This window comes from Aquila chrysaetos, chromosome 18, assembly GCF_900496995.4.
Source record: "Aquila chrysaetos chrysaetos chromosome 18, bAquChr1.4, whole genome shotgun sequence".
In the NCBI taxonomy this organism is placed as follows: domain Eukaryota; kingdom Metazoa; phylum Chordata; class Aves; order Accipitriformes; family Accipitridae; genus Aquila; species Aquila chrysaetos.
The window spans coordinates 19813836-19828253 of NC_044021.1; the positions used below are offsets into that span (position 1 = coordinate 19813836).

General features: G+C 44.0%; 1 long non-coding RNA gene across 1 annotated transcript in view; it reads left to right on the forward strand.

Annotated features, from left to right (window-relative positions):
• Window positions 1-12662, forward strand: part of LOC121232428 — a 54204-nt gene extending 41542 nt beyond the window's left edge. The window contains exon 3 of the long non-coding RNA XR_005930831.1: window positions 12473-12662. This is a non-coding gene — a long non-coding RNA (uncharacterized LOC121232428). The remainder of the gene's footprint in view (window positions 1-12472) is intronic.
• The last annotated feature ends 1756 nt before the right edge of the window (window positions 12663-14418 follow it).

A 14418-nucleotide genomic window follows, 5' to 3' on the forward strand; every position in this document is an offset into this window, starting at 1 on the left:
CCTGTGTAAAGGGACAGCAGGAGACTTGCGTGTTACTTAACTCCTGATCAAACACTCTTCCTGAAGATTTAACTGATTCTTAGACTAGGTACTACCTTCTATGTGTGAGATGTTATCTCTTAGGAATGCAGAATACAACAATCCCATGCTTCTCTGACATGTGTGATCAATCAGAGGTGAAATCCTAATGTGAAACCTTACAATAGAAGTTTGCAGTGGGCTTGCAGATCCTTTGGTAAGCCTTGCCAGGTTGCTGGAGTTTCTAAATCAACATTTTGCTTGGACAATGATAATGGGACCATCAGGTTTAGTCTTCTGTTGACAGCTGCTCTGCTGATTTCCCTCTGCAAACGACTTTGGGTTTTGCAAGCGTAACTGGTGAAGAGCTGTGTGAGTGCAACAGAACAGTCTGTTACTGCAGTAAATGGAAAAAGCAAAATGCAAACACAGTCGAAATCTTGCCTCTTATATTCTGATTGCTCACTTTTAAAACTCGTGTGGCTGATGTTTGGTGGAGTTACTTTATTTTTTTTTTTCCTGGTGTGCATTTGTGTATTTTTCCCACTCCAGACTAGCTTCATTATTACAGAAAAGAAGTTATGTGCCTGAGAGCCTGCTGTTGTTGAGGGTGATAACATGTGGAATTTGGTGAGTTAGTCACTAAAGGATATTATTTCAGCAGTTATCTGAGAATAGATATGTAAAATGTGAAACTGTAGAACTGTCTAAATTTGGCAAGTGCATCCAGAATCTGCATTTTCCTGATTAGCAGAAGTGCTAGAGTTATTGTAAAAGGAAAGCATAATTGCAGGTTACTCTGTTTAGATAGTTTTCATTAAGAAAACTGAAATATACATACAAAAACGTGTTTAAAAATGAGGGATTTCAGTGCAGTTCGAAGACTTGTGAAGATCCAGCCTTTATGACTTCTATAAAGCCTTGCAGGAATGTTTTAGCAGTTTGTCCTGGAGCATTTGTAACAATGCATGGTGGTGATATTGGGAGGGGAAATGATGTTTTGTTGTGCATTTTTGAGCAGGGACCCCCAGCTGTAATCACCATATAAAGATGAAAAATACATTGATAAAATCATTCAGTCATGTTATGAGCTCTGGAACTTGCATTCCTGTAAAGGAAGACTGCAAATGGATTTCAGTCCATTTGGGACTGTCATTTGGTTTGTATACCTGTCACCATAGATCTTTAATGCTGTATATAGCTTAACATATGACCAACATAATGGTACTAGTAATGTTTCTCTTTAGAGTAAATTAAGCAAATGTTCAGCCTTTAAATAGCCATGATAATTTCTCCTGTTGTTTACAAGGGACTCCCATTGTGGCCGTTAAAGAAGAACATATGGCTTATTGATATAATGTCAGCTTCTCAAAGTATTTCACGCTGTGCCTATTCTAGCAGTGATGGGTATCTGACATGCACTTTCGAGCACTGAGAAAGAAAAATATCTTTAGATGTCAAAAACAGTTCCCAGGTGAGAGCTTCACAGCCAGAAGAAGTAAAAAGTGCCCTCTGGCCTTCAACCATCAATTACCTCCCCTGCCCCCGTGCTGCTCTTCTAAGATATATATTGACTTATATTTAGCTTCCTCTGAAAGGAATTTCAAGCTTTTAATGCAGCTTGTCATTTTATGCAAACCTTTACAACACAATTTGCCCTTAGTTAGAGGTTGTCTATGCTGGGTGTTGAGAGAGTGACCACTCTCTGTCCTTCATAAAGTTTATGACAGCTTTTAGAATAATAGTGCTAGAATAAATTTCAAAGTGTGGCCTTAGTAGTTTTCTCTAAGAGCTCTGGCAGGTTTTGCTGTGATCTTTTACAACATTACATTCTTGCATTCAGCCAACATCTTGCCATAAGCTGCCTGTGAAGACTACATACAAGAACAGTATTTTGTCGCTGCTGTTATAGGAGCAGTAACCTCTGGCTGAAAGCAAGGTGGAGAAGGAACGGTGACAATTTGCATTTACCATGGCTAAATTCAGCAGTGCCTGTTTAAGAGAGTTTTAAGCTTCTTGGGTCATTCCAGATATGGATGGATTTTTTGTTTTGTTTCTGTAATAGTTGCTGTTTCTGAATTCTCAGCATAATTCTGCTTCTGCTCACTTAAAGCAGAGTCTTGCTTCTGAAGCCTGGGAAGTTGTTACAGTCAAAGACTGGTCTGAGACTGGAAGCCATATTGGCATGCATAATGGGAAATATCCCAGGGCTTTAATTATTGAGCTGTAAAGATCTTCTTTCCTCCTTGTTATCCACCCTAATTAAAAAAAAAAAAAAAAAAAAAGGCAAGAAGTTGGAAGGTTATGCTGTATTTTATTTACATGGGTGTTCTGGTATCAAAGCTGTTGTTTCATGTGATGAAGGACCTCTGCTGTATAGGTGGTGCAAACACTTAAAACTAGACTTGCCTGCCAGGGGTGCAAGCATTCTGGCACAGGTGATACAAACTAGATGAAACAGCAGCTTCAACTCCAGCTTAACCATGGAACTGAAATCAAGTCAGCAAGTGTCAACCACCTGTTTGTCACAGGGCACAAGACATGGCACAGTCTTGGCAGAAGGGCTGTGTTTTGTGTCAGAGGGGCCCCATCATGTAAGGTACTTGGCAGCCCAGGGGTGTGGGGGTAACCTTGCTTAGCCTTTTGGACCAAATCTTCAATGAAATCAGCCCTGAGACAGGGTTCAGATGTTTCACTGAAGGAAAGTTTTATGGTTTGTGGGTTTTTTGGTGTTGGTGGGTTTTTTTGTGTTGTATGGTTTGTTGTTTTGTTTTGGTTTGGTTTTTAAATTGGGAAATCAAACCAGCTTGGCCTTGTGAATCTTTGTCCTGCTTTGCAAACAGTCAGGTCAACACACGGGACTTAGAATGGCACAAAGGTACTGGGCTGCTGGTGGGGACCTGGCAGTAGTCTGCATCAAGCAGAAACAGTGTTTTCCAGAAGCACTGGCTCTCCCAGGACCTGATCAAACTTTTTTTGTTGTAGAGTACCTGCAGTATGGCTTTCTTGGGCCGGTCCTTTAAAACTGGCAGACTCAGCTGAGCTTAGCATAACACAAACTGTTGTCTGCATTCCTGTTCCCTGACCCAAGTCTGCTCAGCAATGACCGTATCTAGGGCTAGGAGAAGAGTTTGGCTTGTTCTGTCTTCAATACATTCATCCTTGGAATACCCTTGTAGGTAGGGCACTGCTGAATCTTTAGCTTGGAGTTGGGTAACTCATCACATAGGAAACCTGTGACAGAGGTAAGACTCAAGGGCATAGACAAGCCCCTCGGCATGGAGGTAGCCTTCCTCTCTTTGCTAGTCCCTGCTGTTCTTGCCAAAACTGCCAGTGGTATCTGTGAGGAAAAAAAATGGCCACTTTTGGAAAGCCCTGCTCTCAGCCCCACTGAACATTAGTTCAAAGTGTGTTTTCATGCTTAGCATGTTTCATTCCTGCCTCTTCAGAGATCATGTTAATATTATCACCTCTCATCAAACATTAATCTGTACATCATTTGCCAATTGAAGCATGAGTAGGCTGCACAACAATTGCTGCCTAGACTCTGTGGTCTAGTTGTTAACAGCTGGCTGTTTGGGTTGTGTTTCTGTTAAGTGGAGAGCCTATTTATAGGCAGCAGAACACATGCACGTCCTTGTCTGTGCTACTGCAGATCCTGATTAATCTCTTCTGGTACAAAAGCCTAGTCTACCAGCTAGCATACTGTGTATTAAAATCAGCGTGGGAGAGTCTTAGAGGTTTTTTCTCTTTCCATCACTATCTTGGAGCAGACTGATAGCACAGAGACAGGCTGCTTGTCTAAAAACTGGGGGCAAATGTTTCCCTTGTAGCTGGTCTCTTCCAGGATACAGAGGAAGCAATCTGTGGTGGTGGTGTCTGACAGAAAATGTCATTAAGAAGCATCCCTTTGGCAAAGGATCTGATTTTAAACAAGGTATTTAATGTGTGCATTGCACCCTGTTCTTTACCCAGAGGAGGGCAGAGTTAGATTTGTTTGCTTGAAAATTAGATAGCAGGCAAAGTATCTGTGATGATAGGAAGCTGGGAGCTGTCTCATTCCTGCTCGAGGGCTGGGGGGAGAAGAGGGTGTTGGCTAACACCCAGCAGAGGAAAGCCTATCTGTATCTGTGCACTTGACACCATCAGTGAGATGGGGAGTACAGCCTAGTGCCTCTGAACACCCAAGGAGTTTGTCTATGGCACTCTGCTATTTAGAGGCGCTGCTTGCTTGAGTCGCTCTTAACACTGTTCATGCTTAAAATGAAAACGCTGTGATTCTAGCATAGCACACAATGAAGTACTTAATTACAAAATTGAAAACAAAGAGAAAAATGAGTACAGCACAATTTCAGATTATGTTAAATAGCAATTTTTTCTTTTCTTAGTTGCTTTAGTGCCCCTACTATTTTAGGAGTTATGAGGGGTTATGGAGGAGATTGGGGAAACCAGTTTTCTCCCCCTCCCCCGCTTGCTTCTTCCAGGGTTCACACACGTCTGGGCTGCTTTTCTCTCCTTTTGTTCAAGAAGGAATTCCCCTGATCTCGCATGTCTTTCTTCACTGCTCTCTTCCTGACTCATGCTGTTACTTGTTTCACATGTAGGAAGTGATATCTCCCATTGCTCCTGGCCCTGGGAGCTTCTTTGCTTTTACAGTCATGCTGTATTCCTTATTCAGCACTTTCTGTGCTGCTGGTCATGATATTTTCAGGGACTAGTGCAGCATTTTAGGAATCCCAGGCCAAAGGAAGCATTTGGTGACCAGAAATCTTACTGAATGTCAAGGCTCTGGCCTCTGTAAATCTGTTTCTAAACTGTAAGGATTGTCCTCTGATGCGTGGCCTGCAACTGGGACAAGCATGGCTTCTCTCCCACCTGTGCACAAGAGTTTTCTACCTGAGAAATGAAGTGTGGGTGTATGGGAGGGTTGGAATATACCTGGATCTTAGCATATCATGACTAGCATACACGCACAGATCCAACAGCTGAGCATCACTCCAGGCTACACTACAGATGTAGCCATGGAGTCATAGCTGAAAAAAATTGTAATACAGGCTGGATGTTTGGCACTTAGAGAGCTCTTATGTCTTCTGTCAGTTTTACAGATTCTTTCTATTACCTGATCACTGCTTACTAAACAGGAACCACTGTGTTTAGTTGCATTGCTCTATATTGGCAAATCTTCAGGAACCAGGTTCTGAATGGAGAAACCAGGGAGACTGAAACAGTTTTTCAGTGCAGCCTTGAATTCTCTGCCAATGCTGGGGGCAGGATCTTGGGGATCTCTTTTTTCATCCAAGCGATAGACTTTGTGATTTGTGGTCCTGAAATAGCAGGTTCTCTCTTGTGTATTCATCTCTAAATGCATGAGAGATTCCTGTAGAGGGAGAGAGCTGCTTTTGTTTGTGAACAAGGTACAAATTAGCTGGGTAATTAGTAAATGTGCAAGTGTACTTTGCTTGCCCAACTCAAATGACTTAATCCTCAAACACTTAAAATGACCAACCAAACAAAAAAAGTTGGCAGTAGTTCACTGCGTGCTTTAGAAAATGTGACTTGTTACATCATGGGTTGTCAGGGATATTTCTGAGGGCCTTTTTCCAATCTCCCAGCTGAGCTGTGTGTATGGGGCATATGTGGGTGTGAAGTCTGTGCTCCAGTGTGTTGTCCAGGAACTGCCTTCCCTTTGGGTAGAGTGGCTATCTTTTCCCCCCAGAAGACTCTGGCTCTGCCTGCAGCAGCAATGCGTTCAGTTCCTGAACAGAATTTGCATTTTGGTATTATTCTGCTGAACAGGTAGGAGCAGAGATGTAACAGATGTGCACTTTTTTAGGGAACTTTTCAAGGAAAAAGCATTTTCAAACTATTAGCCAAGTCTTACATAAATCAGTGTTTGGCGGCAAGGCTGCTGTCTTCAGCCAAAGGATATTGCTGAGTAACGTGCCCTAATAGAAGGAAAGAGAAAGATGTTCTGTCTGGCTGTCCTCTTTGTGAGAAGAGTGCTGCAAATGGCTCAGACAGAAAGCACACAGGTTCTTTGGGAATACAAGGGAACAATGCTCTGATAAGAGGGCAAAGGAAAGCAGTGGACTGCAGGGACTGGTGTCCAGAGAAATCCAGTTATCCAGTCTTCAAGGGACCAGTTACTATGAACAGGATCCAAAGATGGAAACAAGTTGTCTACAAGCAGTAGAATCACTTTTTTCCCTGTTTGAAATGTTGTTATTTCTGAGACTTGCCTCACACAAATATCTTGTAACTTAAGGAAAACAGTGATGGTTCACATTGTTTGACATTCATGGGTATGTTTTTATTTTAATTCCATCACAGCAATTATTCTATGCATCTGGAGGGGAAAAAAAAAAAAAAGGACAGATACTGTTCCGTATTGTGCGGAATGTAGAACAACCTGGTTTGTCTGTCCCTTCTCACCCAGAGCCTTGTCACACAAGTCCCTGCAATAAAGAGTTTGGAAATAGCTTCAATATGTGCCTGTAGAGCAGGAGAACGAAGAAGTTCTGCAGGGCACTGGGGTGAGCACAAGTGCAGACTGGACTCCAGCTAGAATAATGAGGGCGTGCACTTCAGTCTGCATAACTGCTTCTCACAGCATGGTCCTTAAGTGAATGTGAATAGTCTAAGAGATGTGTGTAAACTTTAAATTAATTGTTTCAGTCACTTATCTGTTTATAACTCTCCTAAAGCAGTAGGTACTTTGGTAAGTATTATATACATCTGTCTATTTCATATTGACATACAGGCATAAATATTGATACACTAATTCAAACATCAATCAGTAGCATCCATGACATCACAAGGATTCATATATAGAATCATAGTACAACACCCCGTGAGCATCACCTATGAAGATCCCACTAATATACCTAGGGTATATTCTGCACTGACTGGCAATCTACTGCTAGCAAAGGATGCAAGCGGATAGGCCCTGGTGCTTTCTGCAGGGCACTATGCCAGCATGATACAGATGATGGGGAAGAGCTGAGCAGATATTTAACATCTCTCTGTAAATCCTCCCCATTCTGTCACAAGAGCATCTCATATAAATAAATAAAAGGGATGTATTTAAGTCATGCCAGTCACATACACACACAAAAAAAAAAGTCTGAAGACTGACTCTGGCTGCCTGCCCAGTTGTGCTACGTTTTCCAGGCTATGAAGCATATACTCATGCCTGGGAAAGTATTTAACTTGTGGTCCATGGACTTCTGAAGGCCTGGGATGACTTCTGAAGGATCTGCTAAATGTAAGTAAGAGAAGCAAGTCTCTTATCATGGGGCTTAAATCTACCCTGCAGGAGTCGGCACCTCTGTTAAAAAATGCTGAGGTCTGTAAATTGTAGAAAAGTTGACAGCTGTGTGGCTGGAGTTTTCTAATTTATTGAAAACTTGAAGATGAAGGAACGCTGTAGGGTCTCTGGCACTCGATGCCTAGACAGTTCTGCCTTCTCTATGTCAAACTGACATCAGTGGGACTTGGTTAGTAAAAGGAGATCTGTTGGTGATTCAGGTGTTATCATTTGTTTTCCCCTCAAAGTCCTGATGGAGTTCCTCCTGCCTGGGTGTTGATCAAGCTGTCATCATTCAGTTTCATATATCATGCCATTGTATTTTTTAACTTCACACGTCCAAGCAGGCTGCAGGTCTAGTTTATCCCTGGATAGATAGTTCTTTAGGCTTTTTAGGCTCCCAGTAGTAGTGCTGATGTAGTGAGGATCTCCTAGTTGCTTAAGTACAACTTCCCTCGGAGCTACAAGGAGGTAGCCACTCTGTATTTACAGTTCTTTGTAGACAAATGGTAGTGAAAGCAAGTAAACCCATAGGCTCTGTTGAGGTTTTCAGAACCAGTCTCTTGGGAGCATAAGAAATACACAGATCAAGGCTATGTGATATAACGTCTGGATGTTTTTCCTTGTCTAGCTTTCTTGCCACTTTTGAGTGCTCTTTAGAGTTAGAGACCAAGTGAACAAAATGAAGACCGTATCTACTTGCCCAGATTGGTTTGTCTGTAAACAACCTTTGGTTGCCTTTGCACTTAGGGAAGACCCCTTTATTATGGTAGGCATGCAGGCAGCGCTCAGCAGAAAGCATGCAAAGTAAATCAGAGTTGGGAAATGACAGGGTGCAGGTATTCTTAAATAGGTTAAACCAGACCATGATTTTTAAGTTGTATGTAGGCAGATTCTCAAACACACGTTCTTTGGGAAGACCTTGAAAATAGGAGATGAGGTGGGTTTGTTACACAGTGTTTCTAAGAAGTGAACTTTGCAAAATGGGGGTTGCAGCTGCAGTGCTGAAAGCATGAAATGCAGGCTGAAATCTCTTACCTTGCAGCTGTAAGAAGGATCCCCGGTTCTCATGTGATCCTCCTGGAGGGAAACAGGACCCCCCTGTACTCCTTTAGAATGGGTTACATAGGGGTTGTACAGAGCTTAGCTTGATATGGTCATGACCATGAAAAAGGACTGTTTTAACTAGAAAAATTAAACTGGAAACATGAGCTGTTTCTAAGAATCTGTCTTTTTCCTAAACTAAATAAATGCTGTCAGATATTCCAGATACATTTTCTTGAATCCAGGACTTATGGGAGTGAGGATGGTGAGGGGGGACTTGGCTTGGTTCAACAAAGATGCTTCCAAAGCAGGAAGCTGAAACTATTAGGTGCTTGGAGTTCCCTCTGCCAGTTGGAGTGGACTTGTGTTGGGGGTGTGTGTGTGTGTGTTGTTACCAGCCCTACATGGAGAGAAACAAACAAGTAACTTTTTCCTCAGTTAAGTGACCTCCCACGGGTTGGAATTTGGAAATCAATAGAGCTTTTTGTATTGTTTTATTCTGCTGTCCTTGAATCTCTTTTAGGAAGTTGGTATCACTGAACCATCTCTAGAGTAATCAGAGGACAAACATTCTGTGAGGCTTGTGCTTGTTTAAACAGCTAAATTAAATTGTGGGGAAGCTATACTCTGTCACATAATGGGATGATGATAATGTTTGAATTTTATTGGTAGACTCATGCCTCCAGCCCCACAGGAGTCATTAACAGAAAATAACTAGCTGCAAGATCAGAGTCCAGCATGCAGTGTGACCTGGGGGGAGAAACACCTGCAGCACCGAACTGACCAAACCTCCTTGCCTCCCACATGCCTCAGCAGGCAGTCCAGCGCAGCGGGTTTCAACGAAGAAACCAAGTAGGGATAGGTCTTGCTGAGGAGAAAACATGGGCAGATGTGGGAATCTATCCAGAGCGGCAGCAAGCACCCGATGGCTTTCAAATGTGTGTAAATTTTAAACGGAAGCGAGAAACCAGCCCGAGCTGAATTTCAATTCTCAGAAGCTAGAAATTAGAAATAGAGTTGAAACTTCAGGTTGAAATGTTAATTTTTGACTATCTGGTTTTAACTTTAAGGTACGTGAGTTTTCTAGTGTTTGGATGTTGTCAAAATTACTTCACAGCGACAGGTCCCAGCAGATTACAGTAGGATCTTGGAATACTGAGTCTGTTACAGTGAAGCTTTACGGTAGCAGGATCTGGGTTGAAAACCACTCTTTCAGGAGCCTGGGAGTGGGGAGGAGGAGGCGGGCTGCCGGTTCCTTACGGGAAGGGGCCGGCAGGTAACTTCACAGCCGCAGCAGGCTGGCGGGGAGGAGGGGGCAGAGGAGGGCAGTTGCGGGGTGTCTCTGCGCTAGGTGCTCTGCCACTCTTTGGCTTGGAGTTGCAGCAGGCGGGCAGGACAGCAAAGTACTGCCGGTGCTACGCCTGCAACTTCAAAAAAAGACACGAGTCGCCCCTTTCCTGGCTGTGTGAGTTGAAACCGTCCCAGGCTTGCCCCCGCAGCATCTTTCCCTGATACCCCCTTCTGTACTCCTCTGCGCTTGGCGGTCTCTTCTGCTTCGCTTCCCTCCCCTCCAGCCCCTGCCCGGTCTGCCTCGCCCCTCTTCGCTGTTGTCGGGTTTGCACTCGGGGAAGAGCCAGCTAGAAGGAGGTTTCCCCTTCTCCACCGTGTTTTGGGAGGGGGTTAACTGCACCGTTCGCTCTTTGACCACCACCACTGCCTCCTCCTCCTCCTCCCCACGGATGGCACTGCGGCGTGCCCGCTCCCGCCTGCCTCAGGGCTTGAGTTTTCGTTAGTGCTGAGACTCAATTCAGTCTTCCCCGCTCCGCCGCGGCAGGCAGGAGGGCGCGCTCCCGCGCCCGGGGCGCGCTCCCGCCGGTGGCGGGGCGAGGCCGCCAGGGGGCGCGCTGCCGCCGCCCGCGCGGCCCCGCCGCCGCCCCCCCCCCCCCCCCCCCCCCCCCCCGGTTTTGGGGCGCGGGGCTTTGCAGTGGGCTTCCCCCACAGAAACGGCGTGTGGCGGGGAGCGATTTCCTACGATTTATTCCAGCTAAAGGTGACTTTTCAAAAAAATTCTTGTAATTTTAAAAATTAAATTATTTGTTAACTTTTTTTTTTTTTTTTTTTTTTGACGCACTTAACTTGCTGGCTCGGTGCAGCGCGACCCACGCAGCGCCCACTGACCCGCTGTTCAACTGGGCGCTGCCCCGCGCCCCACTGCAGGGGCTCGGCGGCCCCGAGGTCCACCTGGCGCCGCGCTGGCCCTGTGCCGCTTTTCACGCTGACGGCGTCAACGCCGTGGAAAAACCAAGAGAGGGGAAAAAAATGGCTGTGTTAATTAACACAGCTTTTTGTGCAGAACGGGTTTGTTTTATACTGATGCTTGGGCACCGAGAGTGTTACCTGCTAATGTAGCTGAAGCGCTCAAGAGGCCAGCTCTCTAAATAGGAGAAGTAAGGACTTGGATGATAATTGCCAATTTGACATCTATCCAAGTTACGAAGCACCGCTGAAACGCAAGACCGGAGTGCCCTTCAGGAAGTCATCTCGTACGTCACCAGCTTTTAGGCAGGATCTGTACTTAAACTCTCCTGACAGATGAATTTCTAACTTAAAACCCTCCAGTGAGAAGGATACCATGACCCCCTGAGTAGCTGAGTCTACTGTTTAATTATACCTACAGTTAGAAAGGCTTTCCCCCTAATATTTAACTAAATCCTCTTTATAGAAAATTACATTCAAGGTAGTACATGAACAAAGGGTCGTGTAAAGCCTTTCCTTGTAAAAGGTTGGGTTTTTAAGCATCTTAGAAACCTGTTATCATCTCTTGTCACTTCTTTCTCTGACTAAACAAACAATTGTTTTAACCTTTCCTTTTCACTCATGTTTTCCAAACCCTTTCAGTCTTACTGCCCCTTTCTGTATTTCCTCTAATTTAGGTACATTTTGCGTCCACGTTGGTGCAGCCAACTACAAGTACCACATAGTTGCCAGCATGACATGTAGTGATTATATCTACTCTGAATGCCTGCAGCATGCACTTATGAAATCATTGGGAGCATATCTACATTATAGCGTAGGTTTTTTTCGGGCTGGCATCCTTACAGCAACATTTTATATTGGAGGAAAAAATAGCTGAGCTTTTATCCCTAGATAAAGCCTCTTCCTCAATCACCTTATTTCAAGTAACTACCCAATAAAATTAAAGTGAATCTATACCCCCTTATGTGCCATAAAGTGTTGCTTAGGGCTTGAACAAGGCTGTCTCTGTTCAATTAGTCTCTAGCATGTTAAAAAGGAAATCCTGAATATTTTTTTTCCTTCTGCATTGATCTAATTTTCAACAAGATTTCTCATAGCAAAGGTTACAACAACATGTACCTTTTATGTGTCGCTTTCCTTGGAATTCACTTCTCTTGTAAGCAATGTGAGCCTCGGGTCTCGGTGGCTATGCTGCAGGTTGTTCTAGTCCCCTACTGTCCAGGCTGAGTGTTCAAAATGCTGCTTACAGATCCTTCAGTCAATACGATTGATCGTGCCTCTCGTGAAACAGAAGCGTGCATATGCCGTGAGAGGAAGTAAGTTCCCTCACTCGGGGTCAGCAGATGTCAGGTTGCTGTCTCTGCCCAGAAGGTCTACCTTGCCTTGCACGGGGGCAGTGGTGGGGACATTAATTGGGTTGTAATTGGACTTTAGGGTGTTCTGACTAGTCATTTCCGCTCCTTGGGGCGGAACAACCAGCCTGGGTAAATCTGTTACGCACCAGTGCGGAGAAGGGGAGGCTGACAGCTACAAATGATCATCTGTCACTTCTCGGTTCCTCCTGCTCTTAGCTGCCCTGCAGTGCTTGGTCTCTGTGGGAAGGTGGACCTTGTTTGCTAGCTGTTCCTTTCAGCTCGGGCAGAGCCCCTTGATTGATCCCTGGGGAGCTCTTAAGGATGTGCAATATGGAAGGACATTGGCAATACGCTGTTGCTGAAGCCAGAGGAGATGGGAAGACAGCAGCCCCAGTGTACAGCTCCCAGGCCGAGTTAAATGTTTCATGGGACAATTGAAAACATGCTTTCTGGTCTGTCCCCTCAATGTATGATTGGTATTTTTTTTCCCCAGTTCTGTGGCTGTGAGAGCATTGCAGCAGATTCAGTATGAAGCAACATGCGCAATTGACCCTGCGTTGTCTCCATATGCAGTGAGGAGATCACACGGGAAAGTGCACATATACCAGAATCGTGCTTCAGCTGTGGGTCCTCTGCTGGTATTTTATGCTGCCTCGGCCACCTCTGCCATCACTGTTCTGGTCTGCAGATGGGCCTCAGGTAGGTCTTCCCCAGGAGGGCACAGACAGCATCTGATCGCTCTTTACTCGGAGGACAAGAGATCCTCTTTGGACTGCTAGCTATTCATATACAGAATTAAGATACTTTCTCTAGAGTAGATTTGATGTGTCTATGTACATCTTTCTGGGAATTTTGTTTAGCTTGTCCTCTTGCCACGTGCTAAGCCTTGTGTTGATGTTTGTAGCATCCCAGCCGTTTGGGTGATGATTTCTTTTTTCTGTTGGCATATTGCTGTGTAACCCACCAGGTTACACTTCATCTTTATCTGTAGCTTAAAAATCTTCTCTGTCTGTGTAGAGATTCAGAGCAGTAACAAATCTGCCTGTTACATTCTCACAGCGTAACCACTTTTACCTTGTGCTTTATTCTGGGTTTTAGTAATTTATTTTAGCAAATGCTGCAATGGGGAAATGGCTTGTTATTAGCCTTGGATTTTATTCAGACACTGCAACTGGAGTTTTTTATGCTTAATCTCGAGGAAAAAGGCTGGAACTTGCCCTGTAAAGGTACCGCTTCAGAGCAACAGTGCTGTGGGGAGGAAAGGACGGAAAGAAATGGGTGCTCAATAGTTCCCAAATAATTCTATTTCCTCATAGTGTCAGGCTTACTTTTTACCTGATCGTGTTCCTCAAACACAACTTCTTAGTAAGTAATCAAGACGGATAAGAAAGATGCAAATTCTTATATATATGCATGTGCGTATAAATCTGTTGTCATTATACAAGGAAGAGGGTGTTTTCTTTTTTCCCCATTACTCTTTGAGGTTTCGTTCATCCTCTGCAAACTTGTGCAGGGATGGACACACACAGACACACCATTGTCCGGTGGGGTAGTTACTCCTCTGTTGCCGATAGTGAGCTTTGGCAAGCCTGACAGTTGCTAACGTGATGGGGCAGCCCTGCTACCTGCAGATTATGGATGTGAAACAGAGAGTGAATGATTTATATAGGAGAGTTGTAGAAGAGCAGAGCACTGTCTCAAGTATCAAACTAGTGTCCTGTTCAGTTGTCCTTTATTTTAATCAGTAACAATTTTTATACGTTGTTATAATCGGTGTGAACAACCTGTGAATGCTTCTGTTCTGAAAGAGGGAGCATTCACCTCTGAAAAGAATGAAAAGTGATGCTGGAGGGTAGGTGGAATGCTTGGTGCGGGTGTTCTTAATGCTGCTTAGTTTGGCTTTTGTTTTTATTTTCATCTCAATGTATACTCCTCTAAAAATTCTCCCAGTATTCTGGCTCTGGTCTTGACACGGACCTCATGGCTTTGCCATCAAATTTGTTTTAAACTGCTTTGTTTTTGCAGAGTCTTAGTACCCAATTCAGATATGACAATAAATTTGACAGGACTCTAAACAATTTCTTAATTTATAGCTTCAAATGCAGTTAGTGTAAACTTGTAGTTCCCAGTTAAAAAAGATTATTTCTTTGATCCTTTTCTGTTTTCCACTTCTGAAATAATAGCAGATTTACTAGTTGCTCATTGTATACTTAACCCTGTTAAACACTGACTTGCTGTGTGACTACCTACACAGGGCAGATATTTATATCTCCAAGCTGAATGTCTTTCAGCACCTTGGTTATATGGTCCTTTGGTGTTCTGCCCATAAAGGTGAGCCCTAAGGGAATCTCATCTGTCAAATCTGTGTTTCAGCTTTAGGCTTAGTAGGCTTCAATTCTGCAGCCAATGCAGTTGAATATGCTGACCTTCCTTCTGTAA